Here is a 16013-nt window from a genome sequence, read left to right as displayed (position 1 = left end):
TTAGCTAGAGACAACGAGCTATGTGTCTCCTGTCCCTGCTCCTCAAAAAAGGGGGTGCTGCTGCATTTGTCAGGGCTCAGGACCAGGATGGAGCAAGAGACAAGCGCTGGTGCAGCGCGGCTCCTCCGCTCAACAGGCAAGGAACAGTCACACCAAGAGCGCAGAGCAAACAGCGCGTACCGGGCTGGAAGGGGGGTCTCCGCTCAGGCACTGCATGCTTTAGAAACAGAAACACCAGACGGATTATGGAGAAATATTGCAGGACTTCCCCCTACTTTATCAGCATCTTTAGAATTTTCTATATTTCATTTTGAGGGGAAAAGAATGGCTTAAGTCAGCAAACAGGTTAAAACCCCAGCAGAATGGTTTTCCCATCCACTGTCACCTACTTAGCTTCTATCTCTGCTGTGACTATCAGCCCCTCCCCCTCCCTCAGACCAGCCCATGGGGAAAATCGAGATGCTCAGGTGCAGCCTGCACTTGTCTCATCCACGTTGCACTCCCATGGAGACCACCTTCACTCAGCAGCAGAAAGACCTCAGCCTCAGAGCTGCTCCAAGCTTCCTGGGATGGTCCAGAATCGGGACTGGAAATGAATGCAGATGCTGCCACTGCCTGCTCACGTTATCCCAACAATCCCAAATTGAAGAGACCTTTTTTTCCCTAGGAGGTACTGGCATTCCTCCAAGCACAGGGGGACCAGATGGAGCAGTAACACAGCTAAAATTGGGAGGGGGGAGGAGGGGAGGGGAGTATCTGTTAAGGAGCTGGCTTGAAAATAAGATCATGTAAAACAGCTGTTGCTTCAAGAAATGGTTTTGTTGCTGAATCTAGAAAAGGACAGTATGGAGGCTGATGTAAAAAAATCAGCTCTGAAGATCAGATGTTTAGACTGTATTTTGAAAGGTTAGCAGGTCAAATCTGGAAACGCTGGAAAGTGTAGGGGGGGTGTCTGTCTGCTGAACTGCACAACAGCTCACTGCTTGGCTTTCTCATGGATGCTCCTTTGGGACAGTTGGGGGGTGCTCCGGGAGGCAGTCGTTCACCTCTGAAGTCTTCAGCATTCAGAACTGTGAATTTCTCCCGACACAGCTTCCATCCTGTATTACCAGAGCTGACTTCGGCGCATCAGTTCCCTGTGATGTAGATAGAGGAAAGCATCATTAGGTAACCATTTATGTAAGTGATGGGACACGGGTTTGCCTTGCGTTGAGATTTCAGAGCTGAGAAAGCTCCGATGGCATCTTTGCTGCATGGAGATTGACCCAGTTCCCTACTGCATTGCCCCAGCCTAGCTGAACAGCCTGCAGTGGACGTTGCCTTGCCTCGTCCATATCCCTGTCCCGCTGAGATGAGCAGGAGCTGTGCCTCACATTTTCCAGTCAGGTATTTGCTTCTGTGGATCGCTATGGAGATGGAGGCCAGCGCTGAGAGGCATCGCACAAACAACATGAGGCGGTCTGTGTCCTGGGGGACTCGGTACAAACTCGGTGAAGGCATGCTCTGAAAGGCGTCCGGGGCACAGAATTCCCATTAACTCCATCAAATGGTGCTGCTGTTCAGTGCTTTGAAAACTGATCTCACTCTTAGGAGTGGTTTTGAGGTGAGGGAGGGGAAAAAAACAGAGGGAGAGAGGGATTAGTGCGAAGAGAGCCATGGCTGCTCGCTGAGGACAGGAACCCAAGTGGCCTGGTTGCTTGTTGCACCAGTGTTTTCTGAATTTGTGCCTAAGCAGCTGTTGCAGAAGCACACCAGAATTTATTTTCCTTTCCACAATGCACTGGTGTGTTTTATGTAGGACTTTCTACATGGGTATGAGGAACATGCGGCAAGAAACTTCAGATTCAAGGCGACTCCTAGCCACGATGCTAGGAGGTACTTGGGCTTAAAGCAGACCTGTTTTCCCCTTTGGGTGGACATAACCACACGGCAGGTCGTGCATACAGCGAGCAAAGCTATAGCTCCCAAGCACAACACGTACCTTATGTAATTATGCTGTGATGGCCATTGGCACCGAAGCATGTATTTATGTTCCGGTGAATGTCTAAAACAGCGAGTGTAGGAATTTGGTCTCCTTGGTGACAAAACCAACCAATGGAAAACATATATATATATATATATATATATATAAAATAAAAAAATAAATAATTAAAAAAAAAGCTAAAACCATCCACAGAGTTTGCTTTTATTTTCAGAGTGGAGGACAGTGAATCAGCCTGCGTCTTATCTGCTTTTGTATCCATGCCTGGATAGCAGAGGATGCCTGGCTTAATTCTTTCGTTGTTCATAATGGGCAAGTATCCTTAAAAAAAGAGGTCTCCAGTTTACCATAGACAAAGCTGATCTTTAGGCTAGGGGGACAAGCACCAAGATAACCCTTCAGCTCTCAGTCACCTGGTTTGTATCTGACAAATGCAGTCAACATTGGTGGGAAGCTACTCAATGCCCTAAGTGGAATGAGTTTCCTTTTGCTTTGCAAACAGATAACTGGTTTCACCGGAGATTGCGCTGTGAGTTGACATTAATGGGTAAACCCTCAGGGGTTTTCAGAGCGGACGGCAGACTGAGTGGAATGACAGACACCGCCCCCACACCTGGGGCTGGGAAAGGTGGCACCCTCTGGAACGGCTCCTGGCAGCTCCCCAGGGGCTCAGCACCATCACAGAGGACATCCTCTAGCTACGGGCAGGAGGTAAGCATGCCTGGTACAGCGGCTGCCTTCTCTTGCCTTTTTGTTTTGTGTAGAAGCAAGCCAAGTCATCCCAAACCAGGATCACCTATCCCAAGACATCCCTGAAGAGGAGAATTAAAAGAGGATTAAACCACCAGCTAGCTGTAATGATAGACCTTCCTTCCCAAGGGGCGGAAATGTGCCAGCACAATGTTCTGTGAAATGTTCTGCACGCTCAGCTCCTGTCGGCAGCTCTCTGAGCAACCTTGGGTACCATCCTTACCATATAGTCCCCATTTCTAACCTCACAGTAATGATACTGAGTTTTGGTAAAGTATGTTTTGCCCTTCCTGCAGAGCCCTAGTTAAGACTAGCATTAACAAAAACGTAGGCTGCCCATGCTGACAGACCAGGCAGGGGAAAACAGCCACCACTTGTGTAGGAGCATCTTGCTCCAGAGACATGTGAGCTGTTATAGCCCATGTTGATCCACAGAGAAGGACTTGCTCTCCTGTAAAGACACCTGAGTCTCTTAAAGAAGAGACAGTTCTTAAGATAGCAGAGGTCATCACCACCCCAGCACGGTGCAGCCACCCAGGGTCAAGCCAGACCTGGCTTTGGGCAGCATGGGGTGGATGGCAAAACCGTGATTTTACTGAGTGGTGGCGGTCCCTCACCAGCCCAGACTTTCATGAACAGCAGCAAGGGCTGTTCGACATTCGCACACTAGTTGGGAGCATCTTATGGTGGGTGTTGGGCTCTCATGGTGCTGCTGGTTGGAGGTAAAGGGTTTGAGAAGAAGGGGCAGTTTTTATTACCTGCTGGGAGCAAAGCACTCCAAGAGCAGTGTGTTTCTGACATCCCAGGCATGGATTTGCCTGCTGGATCTGGTGCTCTTAGTTTGGAGTCTGTGAGAGCCAAGACTGCTTTACTCAGTGCTGTCTGGAGGTGGCCACATCTTCAGATCACTGCTGGGCTGAAAGCCACCTGCGTGCCCAGAGTGCAGCACCACGTCCTCAGCAAGCTCTCCCACGAAACAAATGCCTTGACAACGCCAAATCAAAACATTTTTTGCTTCAGCTCAACAGGCTGGAAAGAGAGATTAGGTTTCCCAGGTGGAAAATTTCCCACAGAAAATATTAAAGCCCTGTTTTTTTTCTGATTAATGACTGTTGTGACCCTCACTCCCTAAGTTATTCTAGTGATGCCCCAGGATTCTAATTAAGACTGAGCCCAGCGGCTCTTGGCATTGTGCAAACACATGGGAAGACTCCAGCCCTTCTCTAGAAAGCTTCTCATCTAGTTTGGTTTAGGCAAATGCATCCATTGAAACTTTTTTTTACTTTTTCAACAGTGCTACAATGGAGGCTTTCATCTCTGCCTCTTGTGTGTATTCCAATGTCATGCCCTCTGCTTTCAAAGGCTTAGGTTTGCCTTTAATTGTGTTGAGAGCCTTTGCCTCTAAGCCTTTAATAATGGATTTTTTCTCCTCTGCCAAAAGAAGAATTTTGTTTCATTGCTGGCTTTTCTTCTAAAGCTAAAGTGACAGTTCCCTCTTCTCCATGAGATTTACAAAGCTTATCTTTTAATTTTCAAGAGCCAAACAGCAAGGGGGGGGTGGTGGTGAATGAAACGTCATCATGCCTTTTAAACCCTGTCGCTAGGAGAAGGCTTAATGATCTACAAATACATAAACTGCACACTCTCAGGGTTGGTTCGATCTAGTTACGCTAAACTGCTGCTCTGGACAGAGACCTGCCAAAGGATGGAGCTGGGGGGGGGGGGCGGGGGGGAGCAAAGTCAGCACACTCTTACAAGCCTTGCCCTACTGAAGCCCCAGCTTGACCATTGGGAGAGCAGGGAGGTGCCTGAGCAGCGCATCCAGCCACCACCATGCTGTACCCCGGCTTCTGCGCGGGGCTGAGACCGTCTCTCCTGTCTGAGGCTCTGGATGCGGCCGGAGGCAGACCACAAAGTCACGCACTGGCACTTTTGGAGGGGGAATTTGAAAGTGCTCAGTCAGACCTGTTAGAGATGGTGCTGCTCCCAGCAGAATCTCCTAGCTCAGGTGTCTGGGCTGGGGTCCAGTCTGCTTGTAGCTGCATAAAACCCTTCCAGGGGTCAGGGCTGTGCTGCACCTGTGGAGCTGCTCTTCAGCAGGGCACCGAGAGCCTCTCCGTGCATTTCCTACCGGGGGTATCAGTGGCAGTGGCAGGAGGCTGAGGCAAGAGGCTGTCAGGCACTCTGCTTCCACGCAAGAAAATAACCTGTGATCAGCTTGAGAGATGACTGGACCCCATCTTAAGGATCTGAAACAAGAAAGCAAAGACAAATCCCTTGTTCCTTCTGCTCTAAGCTCAATGTCGTCATGTCACATCGCATGGCTGGGAGGATTCGTCTCGGCGCTGGGGAGGACAGCCCTGGGAGTGCAATCAAGGCTCTGTGGGACGAGATGGAACGAGCTGCTCTTCCAAGCTATAAGCTCCTCTGCCCGTGCCAGCACGTGGCTGTTGCGCAGGAAACACGGGGCTGGAGAGGGGCTGTCTTTCCACTGAACAATGCAGTAAGTGGATTCAACGGTTTCATGTCGATTGAACTCTGCTGACTTACCCTGGCTGAGGAGCTGGTGCTAGAGGAGGTCTGTCATCCTTTTGTGCTGGCCGATAGCAGAATTTTCTCATTGAGTTTTGTTTGGAGTATGTCAGCTCGGAGCAGGAGCCACCGCTCTGCAGCTAGTCTGTGGCCACTGCAATGGGAGAGCTAGCCTTGGAATGTGTTACAGCAGAGAAAAACAGTGTTTCCCAGATGGTAGGAAGCAATGCTGTTCTGAAACTCAGGTTTGGGGCTGTCTCTGACATAAGCAAAGTTTCTGTAGGAAGCTCCTCAGCTGCTGGGCACCCTGCAGGATGTCCTTCCCTGCCTTGGCAGAAGTCCATCAAGCCTGAACCATCACGCACAAAATGTTTCAGCCTTAACCGTGCGGCATTTTGTAATGAAACTGTTTAATCTGAAACTGTGACTGTCTCCAGAGCACACTGTGGGGCTGTTAAGTGCATCTTCATGCAGGGCACAGCAAGTGCCATGTTTAACAGCAGCCCAGCTGGCACTGCCAGCACTACATGCCCAGAAATCATATGGGAGGCTGAATCTTCAGAACCACCGTGTTCTCAGTCCCTCTTCCTGCTTCTAATTTGAAAGAGGCACATGAGCACTTTTTCCTTAAGCTTCCTTCTGCAGCGAAAATGAAAGCATGAAGACATTTCACAGCAGGAGCCATAGGCTGTGCTGCCAGGGGGTGTGTGCTTCATTCCTCCACACTGCTGGTCCTCAGCCCTGGCGATGAAGGACCAGTGGAGCAGAGAGCCCTGACTCCCTCTCGAGGGTATGAACCCAGGAAGGGAGTCCCAGGCGGAACGCAGGATCGCAGGGGCTCCATGCCACGTGCTGCTGGGCACAGCAGAAGGGAAATGGCTGCCTTCCTACGCTTAGCTTGTTTTAAATCAGGCATAGATGGTGAAAGTATGTCTTGTTTCCTTCAGCAAGACCTTCCACCCACTCCTGACTCCATCTAGACTCTGATGCTGCGGTGAGCAGCATGGAGTAAATCTTCAGGCAAACTGCTGAATATTGTAGCCTCATTTGGTAAATGAGAAAAACGGGCTTCCCAGAAGATGCCTTTCACTTTAATTATTAAATAAATGGGAAAACAGCCTTCTGTCTAGCTGAGCTGGCAGCTTACAAAGAGATCCAAGTGAAGCCAACGCAATCAGCTAGCTGTCAGGTTTCCAGCCTGTTTGCTCCCCTCGGGAGCACCCTGGTGTGTGTCTGGAAGCTCTGCTCTGTGCAGGGAGCAGCAGGAACCAGAGGGACAGGCGCTGCTGCTGAATGCCCTGCTTGTCCTTGGATGGGCACAATATGGTCCAGACCCCCCCGAGTGGGATCTGCTGCCATCAGTAGCTGAGGGCTGCCCAGGAGACCGCTGCAGGCACAAGTCACTTCAGCTCATGGAAGATAAAAGACTCACCTCCACATCCTCTACATCCTCCACCCAGAGGCTCTTCACGTCAGGAGCAAACAGGAGGAGAGCTGTCTGTAGGCAGAGGATGCCAGACCTGGGACGTTCAAGGCACAAGCTGTTGCCTTGGCAGGAGCCAGCATGTCCCTGGGAACTGGCTTTGGGCTGGAAGGGGAGCCAGTGGTGACATCCCAGATGGGGGTGCTAGCAAGCCACAGGATGCCCGATACTCCTGCCAAATCCTTAATAGCTTTATTTGGGTGAGTTCAGCTCTTCATTCCACTTCTTCCCTTTCCAAGTTAGAAGCATGGAGGAGCTACACGTCAAACCCGGTGTTTTCTCCCTGGCTCGGTGGCACAGTAGCCACAGGGGTGTTTCTTGCTGAGCCTGATGTGTTCACACTTACTGGGGTAGCAAACTCCATCCATGCCTCCAGGGGAGCGGAGGTGAGAGCAGCCTTTTCAGGACAGAAGGGAATGTCGTGCAGTACGACATTCCCTTCTGTCCTGAAAAGGCTTCAGATTTTAATCCCAAGATAGACATTTCAACAAAATTCTGTGTTTTTTTAATATCTCAAAGATGATGCTTTCACTTCAGGCAGAGGGAACTCATTTTGAAACCTCAAGAGCTGCCGTGAAATGGGATTGTCATCTGCCAGGGAGCTCCAGTGCCTACGTGCCTTACAGCGACGGTGACAAATTCTCATCCCAGCCTGGCACGTGAGTTATGCAGTGCCACTCGTGAATATTGGGAAGTTTGCTGAAATCCTCATTTAGCAGCACAGGCTGTGTTTGCAGCTGTGTGATGACTCCATGGTGGTTTTAGTGCTCAGGCTTGTGACTCTGAAATGTCTAGCAAATAACGCACACTCCCACTAAGACTTCATTTATTTTTTCTCATTTTGCTGTGTACAAGTATCTTTAATTGCTTTTTTTAAAAAAAAAATTCCTTCTCCTCCCACCCTGTTTCATTTTGCATTTTGCTTCATTCCTATGCCTACAAAGGCCAGTAAAAGACCAGCCAAACCTCCAGTCTTCTCCAGTAGTCATTCCAGACCCAGACATTAAGGCTACCTGAGCAAATTGGTAAGGATTGTTCCTCTCCACAAGCATCTTTTCATACTTCTGGTGAGCTCTGGTAAGCTTGAAGCACCCCATTTCCACTTGTCTGCCCTCCAGACACCCCTTCTAGGTCAAACAAGGAGGAGAAGCAAGCGCTCACCAACAGCTGGGGCAGGCATTTGCTGCAGGGCTGGGGCAGGCAGTGTGGTGCATCCCAAAAACAGCACCCTACCTCCTTCTGCCAAGCAGCTGACCAGACAAAATGTTGTGTCCGAGCCAAACAGCTTGTACTCACGCAGGCTTCCAGCTTTTGAAACTATAAACATCTCACAGAGAATGAAAGGATCAGAAACCTACAGCTGCTGTAATTCAGACGCTCTTTGATACGCTCAGCTTCCCGGCGTATTTGCTTTCTGGGCTCCCAGCAGAGACTGCAGAGACCAAAGCAGCCTGACAGGCCAGTTCCCAGGTAGGGAACGAGGTAATTTCAGGGTAACTGAAGGCTTTCTTTTCCCCCTTGCCCTTCCCTGGTTGGTGGCGGTAGGCAGCAGAGGAGAGCCTGAAGGAAGACCAGTCAGCCTTCAGGCACGTAGCACGTGTGTATTTTGCAGGAGGACACAGGCTCAAATGAATGCATAAGGAGCTAGGTGTCACTTTGGGGAGTAGGCATCCTGAAATGCTTTGCAGGAGGTGCATTTACCTACTGCTGAGCTATTCAGCATCTCCGGGAGCAGCACAGCCTGTTCAAAGAGGGAGGTGTGTGACCGCTAGAAAATGCTTGTCATGCTTGGAATTGACATAGTGCCACAGATTTAATGAAGCAGCATCAGTTGGTGAAAGGAAAAAAGAAATGGAAGGGAACTGGAGGGGGGTGTGCTGCTTTCCTTTGAAATTTGTTTTTTAAGAGAAGAATCATTTCGGTGTTTTAATAATGATTGACAGTCAGGTTGGTAGAAAAGCAACATCTTAGCAATAGGCTGTAAGTTATTCTACCAAGTAGGACTCTTTTTCCTGCTGTCATCCCTTCTTCTACCTTTGCCGAGCAGCATCCTAGCCCTGGTGTTTTGTCACTGTGGGTGCAGCCAGTGTGGGCAACAGCACCGCAGTTTCGCCAGCACACTGAAGCATGCACAGAGCAGCAACTGGCCGTTACTCAGGAACAGAGTGTGATGCTCCCTGTCCTGGGCACCGAGGCAGGCCCTTGTGTGCCAGTGCTGCTGTAGGCTTTTCACCCCAAAAGGCAAGGTGCATAATCACCTTTTCGATAGGACTCAGAGATCTGAAGCTGGGATCCACAGTCTTGTTTGAATGTCAGCCTGTATCACATCAAGACAGATCAGAAAGCATCAGGCTGGCTTACGAGGGCAGCACCCCCCCTTGGCATAATCCATCTCCCTAGCTGCGCATATGAATGTGAAGAGGAAATGTTATTTCTATGGTGACACATCCTTGAGAGCACCTAATCTGGATTTATTGAGGTCGTAAAACTGACTTAGCACTGCGGTACCTAGACTGTAGGATAAATAGAAGTCTTCTATTTATAATACTGCCAATCTGGCACCGCTCACAAGCACTAAAAATAAAACTTTTTGCAAAGCAAGTCGAATTAATGGGTGCTCTTTTTGCATTCCCTATGAACCAGCCCCTGATCCTATAGCATGCTGCACGTTGTCAGCGTTCAGCAGCAATTCTGCCCAACGTTGCTGATACTTTGGAGAGCTGGGTGCTAGTATCCCTGTAGAAGCGGCTTCTCTTTTCCTTTTGGGTAGTCCAACTGTGTGCCCACTTTTGGCCCCTCTGCAAGTCTAGGGCAGGAATTATTAGCCCTGATAATCAAAGCATTCAAGCAAAGCCCAGAAAAAAGGGGGTTTGCTGTGCTGGGGCTGCCCAGGGCTGGTCCCCCCGTGTGGAGCTAGTGCAAGACTCACCCTCCTCTCCAGCGAAGCTTGCGTGAGCTTGCAGCCGGAGTATTTTGCCAGGTGGATGCAGCTGGAGGCAAACTGTTAACAGCTGAACCGCTGTCGGACTTGCTGTTCTTTCCCGTCTCTGCTGGGTCCAGCCTCGTCTGCCTGTGTTATCAACATGGGCACCAGGGCACTGGCTCTGCTGCTGGCACCCAAGCGGAGAGGGTGTGTCAGGCACAGGGGCAGAGCCTGGGCTCTCACAGTGGCACATCGGAGCCAAACGCCACCAGTTGCATCGCTCCGGCACAGTTCACCACCTAGCAGTCACGGACTGGGTATCCTAGGACAGCGGACCTGGATTAACGTGTAAAGTGATCCATTTAAGCTGCAGATAAACCCACCACGGATCTTCTTTCCCAGGACTGAAGTGAGCTTCACCTTCCAACTACATTGAATTTAATACCAAACATATTATTTTATATGAAACCTTATTGCTGTTTAACTTGCCCATGTAAAATCTGTATTTCCAGTGGATACCACTTTGCTTTCCCCTGCTAGCCCACCCAGCACTGCAGAAGGCTCCCAGAGGCTGTTCCCCGCTTAGCTTGTAACACTGAATAGCCTCCCAGCTTTCTTCTCTTTGATAGGAAAGCAGGATTTTATTGTTAACACTGTTGTGGACAAGATCATAAGGCAGATACCTGCTGTTGAGATTTAACACCTGCCTGGCTTCCTTTACAATGTTTTCTGGGATTGCATTTATTCTCAAAGCAGATCAGGCTCTTTCCCTGCAGTTCCCAGCTACTGAGGCGTATGAATAACACCACGTTGGATCTAGCTCCTTTTCACATGGCTCTGCTGGAGAGGCAGGATGGGGTACAGGTGCCAAAGCTGGTCCTCCACCAGCTCTCCTCTCAACACGCCTGGCTTCAAGAAGTGACCTAAACATGAAGAGCAGCTTCTCGCTGACCAGCTGCTAATCAGGGCTGCCAGGAACCCTGTGGTCACTTTGATGTCCTCCTGGTGCAGATGAGTGCGTAGGCGTTCAGCCCACAGCAAAGCTCTGTGTTGCTAATCGGGCTGGCAGGGCTGTGTGGGAACGTCATTGTCACACTGGGAGGGGATGGGGAGCACTTGGTGCAAGGCTCTGCTGGTGTCCTGGCACACAGGACAAGCCCTGAGCACCAAAACCTTGTCTCTAGCACCAAATGGTGTTCAAAGGAGCGATTCTTGCTCCGAGAGGGGATATTTTCTCGTGTCATTATTTCTTTCCGCAGGAAGCCTTGATGGCAGAGCTGGCGTGGTTTGGGTTAGGGTGCGGGCATCAGGCGTGATGCAACGTGGTGTGGAAGCAACAGATGCCAACGTTCTCCTAAACTCGTGGTCAGGTTAGTTGGCTTTTTGTTTTGGCTTTTCCTACCTGTGACTTCACCCAGTTTGGAAAGACTAGAGGCCAGACAGACATAGGGGAAAAATCATTCCCAAGCCTCCTGTCCCAAACAGCACACAGCAAGAGTACCATTAAGCACAGCGGGGTCTAAGAAGGACAAGAAACAGCTGGGCCAAAATGCTGCTTTACAGAACAGCTCGTGGGGGAGGCTGGGGGCTTGGAGGGTCCCAGCAGCAACACGCCTCCCTGCGTGATGGCCCTGTGGAAGCTCACACAAAGCTAGGCCACCCTTAACCCAAGATGTAGCAAGTTGAAAAGATGCTGCAGCCCTGCAAAACATTCCTAAGCTTTCCAGTGATTGTCACTGCCTGCCTGTGACACTGTGTGGCTTCTGCCTGAGGAGCTACCCTTGCCTCACGCCCTCAGCAGTGAGGTACCGAGCCCTGGTTCACCCTGAGCAGTGCTTCAGCACACAGATGCAGGGTGTTCTGCTGACAGAGCTGCCCAAATTGCCTTGCCCAGCACCTGTGTCTTCACATCTTAAAGCCATCTGAAAACACGCATCCCAAAACTTGCAAACCATGCAGCAGCAACTGCAAGCAAAGGGGATTTCAAGAGTTTTTTCAGGGTCCTGTGACCAAATTTGTTTGGATCTGGGTCTAGGATCCTCAGGGACACCAGGTGAGCCTAAATGTTGATGGGATTAATGCAGACAGTGGTAAGATCTGTACAGCCTGAGGTGAGATGAAGGCAGCATGCTCGGGCTGCAGCCACCCAGGAACAGAGCTGCCTGCAGAAGTTTCAAGCCCAGGGAGTGGGACAGCACTTGCCAGGCAGGCAGGTGGCAGCCTGGTGGCAATTGCACAGTTGGGCAGTCTTGGAGAAGAAAGCCAGAAGGCCAAGCAATTCCAGCACAGTAAGTGCAGTTAAGCACTGCCATATGGCTTCTTTTGCAGAAGAAAACACAGCGAGTGAGCCATCCCACTGTTTTTCCTTCAAAATGAACTTTCCAGTTCATCTCCTGCAAGTACTGGAAAAACTTGATGGCCTGTGGGGATCACACGAGTTGACAAGGTAATTCAGAGACCCCTGGGAAAATGAGCCACATGGAATGCGGGAATTCCCCATGGAAATTATCTGGTCTTTTGCTCTGATGTCTGGGAGAAGGCTGGTGGCAAGAGGGTAAGGCATTTCTACTGGTGGAAAACCTGAGGTGGATCAGAGAAGAGGGAGAAAAAAAACTTCATCGGGTAAAACCCTGCCATGCCCGATGCAGAGGGAGGAAGAAGTGGCTGCTGCTGGCCGCAGAGTGGTTTGACCTGATGGAAACTATTGCAACCAGAAAAAATAGATTTGAACAGTTTTATCTCCTGCAAGGTTTTTGATAGAAGTCAGGAGGTGAGTAGGCAAATATTTTCCAGCAAGGGCAGCAAAGAAAACAGTAGGATTTTCTGCTTCATTTAGTAAATCCATTGCTTTTGTCCACAGTATTGCCATTAGTTAGCCTGTCTTAACCCTTGCACCTCCACTAACCTCTCTGGCACAGGGTTACCAACACAGGCAGAAATCTGACTTGCTGACAAAAGTTTGCTTGCGTACACCTCTCCCTGCAGATGGAGAATGAAAGACAGCCTGCTCAGGGACTGGGCGTCAGTGAGAGGATAACTACAGGTCAGGGAAACAGCAGCGCTCATAAGTAATCGATCCTCAGACACCATTTCTTAGCAGAGAGGAGGAGAGTGTCTGGGGGAAGCTCTTTTGGAGGAAGAGCATCCTTTGCTGAAGCAGGCTTAGAAGAAAGGATGGGAGATGTACCAGAGAGACAGCCGGTGGGTGGGAGGAGGGAAGATGCGGAGCTTCGCAGCAGGGCAGCAAGTAATGTGTATGTTTGCAGGCTGGGAATTTTTGGGGCTGAATGATAGAATTTTCTTATTCGTAGCAACCGAGTTTTCACTGGCAGAGGAATATTTCTTCTCTCCCATACAAGGCCCCTTCGAGAACCAAACCCCAGCATTGCTAACAGTCCATAGCAATAAATAGTTCATTGTCTGTTTGTTTCTTTCTTAAAACCTCAGCTCTGAAATCATATAATTGCATGAGATTATCTGCTTTAGTTTTTTCAAAAGGGTCTTTTTCAAAAAGATTTCTGACCACTCTGCTAGTCAAGAAGGAAGCTTTAAAACCATGAAAACCCAGAAGACAGAAGGAAACAAATGATTGTGAACTATTAAAAACCTCTCCAACAAGCCACTCATCTTTTGGGGACATTCAGGATGCTCGAATGCATGTGGCTGGCAGGATCACAACTCCAAACCACAGCTGCTAGAGCCATTGAAAGAAACATTGCCATCTCAATCACTGCACATCAGCTGCGATAGTTAAAAGCTTGCCACCGGTCCCCTTCCCCCTTCTCCCTCCAAAATTTGCCATTCGGGGTGCCTATGAAAATTGCCTTGTTTTATGTGAGCAGTGAAAGCTGCCAGCAGGCATAGCCTGGCTTTGACAGCCCGTTTGCCGGGGGACAGCCCTGCCACTGATGGGGTGTGAAGAACACCAGCACCTCCTCGAGAGCTCCCACCACAGCCACTTCCCCTCTGCTAGCATTATTAGGGGGGTTGGGCATCTCATAGATCCCTCACCTCAGCAAGGAATGTATTAATTACCCACCTTATAAAAGCCTTGCTAATATTTCTCCCTCTGGCCTTTGCTTTCCTCATGGCACACTATTGCACCCGTGGCAGCGCATCACTGCTTGGTTCCTCATGCCTGTCCTGCTGCATGGCTTGGGCTCTGCCTGCGCACAGGAGCCACAGAAATGCCCATCTCTACAGCTTCCATTCCCAAGACTCACTCAGCAACGCACCTTGCTGCTTGTGGTCCTTTCAAGCAGACCACGGTGCCTGGGCTATGCTTTTCCTGCTGTAGGTTCAGCTGTCCTGCACTCTCCTAGCCTGGCCGGGGTCTCACTGCTGGCATCACCACCTCCCGACATCTCTGGTGTCGGCACTGTCTCCTGCTGCGGCTCTCAAGGTAGGATTGGCACCCATACAGATTTTCCCATGCAACCATCTCCACATCAAATTCTCCTGCAGCATCACTTTGCGTTATGCTTGCATGCGCTTTCCAAAACATGTAGCTCCTCTGCCACCAAGTCTGTCTTTTCCCTCTGATATAAACATTTCTGAACACCTCTGAGGTGGAGCATCCCCTCTTGCGGCACAGGCCGGCAAGCAGGAGCGTGCCTTGGGTCGGAGCTGCAGGAGGGGAGCAGGGAAGCATGGCAGCATGGCCTCTCACTGCTGGCTGCCAGCGGCAAAGCAGAGCCTGCGGCCGGCCAGATAACAGGGGCCCCGGCTGGGAGTGACAAGAACAATGATTAATGCATGGGCAAAGGCTGTGTCACATCCCAGCTTCAAGCCCAGAAGAAAAACTTTAAGAAATTACTTACTGGATACTGTGGTGGATGGGGAGGGGGGCGTGCAGAAGCAACCTAGCAGGCTTCAAACCAATATTTGTGCTGCTAATTGTTCGTAAATTCCCACAGCATAACGAACGTGTACGTCTCACTCAGCTGAGAACCACTTACTCGGACACAAACATGCGTGGGCTGAACACAAACAGCGTAGCCTGCCCTGTGCCCATCCATGCAAACTGCGGCGTGGCACCGACGCTGCCGGGCACGGGGGCCCTGCCTGCCCGCAGCCCACCGCCAGCCCTGCCTGCGTCTCGCCAACGCTCAGCCGTGCTCCCGACACAGGCACCTGTGTCGTTGTCTGCCAGCACACTTACCCCGGCTGGGAGCCCACCAGCTTTTTTTTGCAGGTTATTTCCTCTGGCAACAGGCGCTCTGCTCCTCAAGCCAGTGCCTGGGCTCTGCAGCCGGCTGCTGCAGTTTGGGAGTGCCTTGGGCTGGCCGGCAACGTTTCCGACACACAGTCGACCTTGGCAGCCCAGTCTCCCCATGGACAGGGGTTTTTTGGCATCTTTTCCTGGGTTTGCTGACTCGTGAATCAAGCTGAGCTGGTGCAGAGACTCTCTGTGAAACTGTACCCTGTGTACATGGACCGCTTTGGTCCTGCCAAAGGACTTGGTGGCTTTCTGTACCGCTGACCGAGTCATTAGTGGCTGTATAATTATAGGGGAGCACTTGAACTTCAGGGGAGGCCTAACCGGATCTAAACGTGTGGGACTGGGCAGGTTTCTTCCTCTTTTTGAATTGTTGTTAATGGTGTTTGGTTAAATGAGTGGGAGAGCTGCAACAAGTGGTTTGGTAGCTAGAGCAGGACGTACCATGATGTCTGCTTGTGTCCTTCTCTGCTATGGACTGACCACCTCTGGTAGGACTCTCAGGTGACCCCAGGGAGTGTACATGGTGCTTTGGTAAATTGTCCGTCTGCTGGTATATGGTGGAAAAAAGAGCAGATGATGGAAGATACCTGTGAATTTCCTGGAAGTGTGTGTCACCTGCATATGTTGGCTTGGTCACTTCGGGCTGGGGTGAAGCGCAGAGCTGTTGAGCCAAGCCAGGTGGGAGCAGGGTGGCTGTGGGGACTGGACTGCTCTACTGAAGGCAGTTTCCACTGCTCACATTTTTTTTTGTTTTAGCACAGTGATTTGATGGGTGCCAGGGGCTGTTTCTTTCTCCTCACACCCTGGCTCCAGGCGGTTTTAACACAGACGGCCACTACATCACCCAGTAAGCAAACAGAAGGGAGGAGGAAAGGTGTCAAACCAGTCCTGCACGCTGCAGTGGCTCAGCTGTTCCAGTGGCAGGCAGCGAAGGTGGAGGCTTCTCCCCAGAGCCAAGTCTCTGTTATGGGGGCAGCAAGGAGGCTCTTGGCTTGGTTGTGTCTCCCATCAGATCCCTGTGAGCTCTGCAGGTGAAAGCAGTGTCAGGTTCTGGGATGTCCCAGAGGGAATGCAGTGACCATCCAAGCAACACCTAAGGGAGTCCCTCCTTGCAAGGGAAGAG

At 50.5% G+C, this 16013-nt stretch overlaps 2 long non-coding RNA genes across 2 annotated transcripts; one reads left to right on the top strand and one right to left on the bottom strand.

Moving 5' to 3' along the window:
• Positions 1-879: 879 nt before the first annotated feature.
• Positions 880-15010, bottom strand: LOC130154341 (uncharacterized). Its single transcript, XR_008823707.1, has 3 exons — positions 14831-15010; positions 9676-9991; positions 880-1136 (listed from the first exon to the last, which is right to left on the bottom strand). It is a non-coding gene; the product is annotated as an uncharacterized LOC130154341 (long non-coding RNA).
• LOC130154342 (uncharacterized) lies at positions 2184-12550 on the top strand. Its single transcript, XR_008823708.1, has 4 exons — positions 2184-2692; positions 7284-7405; positions 10929-11039; positions 11998-12550. It is a non-coding gene; the product is annotated as an uncharacterized LOC130154342 (long non-coding RNA).
• Positions 15011-16013: the final 1003 nt, after the last annotated feature.

This window comes from Falco biarmicus, chromosome 8 (assembly GCF_023638135.1).
Source record: "Falco biarmicus isolate bFalBia1 chromosome 8, bFalBia1.pri, whole genome shotgun sequence".
Lineage (NCBI taxonomy): Eukaryota > Metazoa > Chordata > Aves > Falconiformes > Falconidae > Falco > Falco biarmicus.
This window is presented reverse-complemented; position numbering and strand designations above follow the sequence as displayed.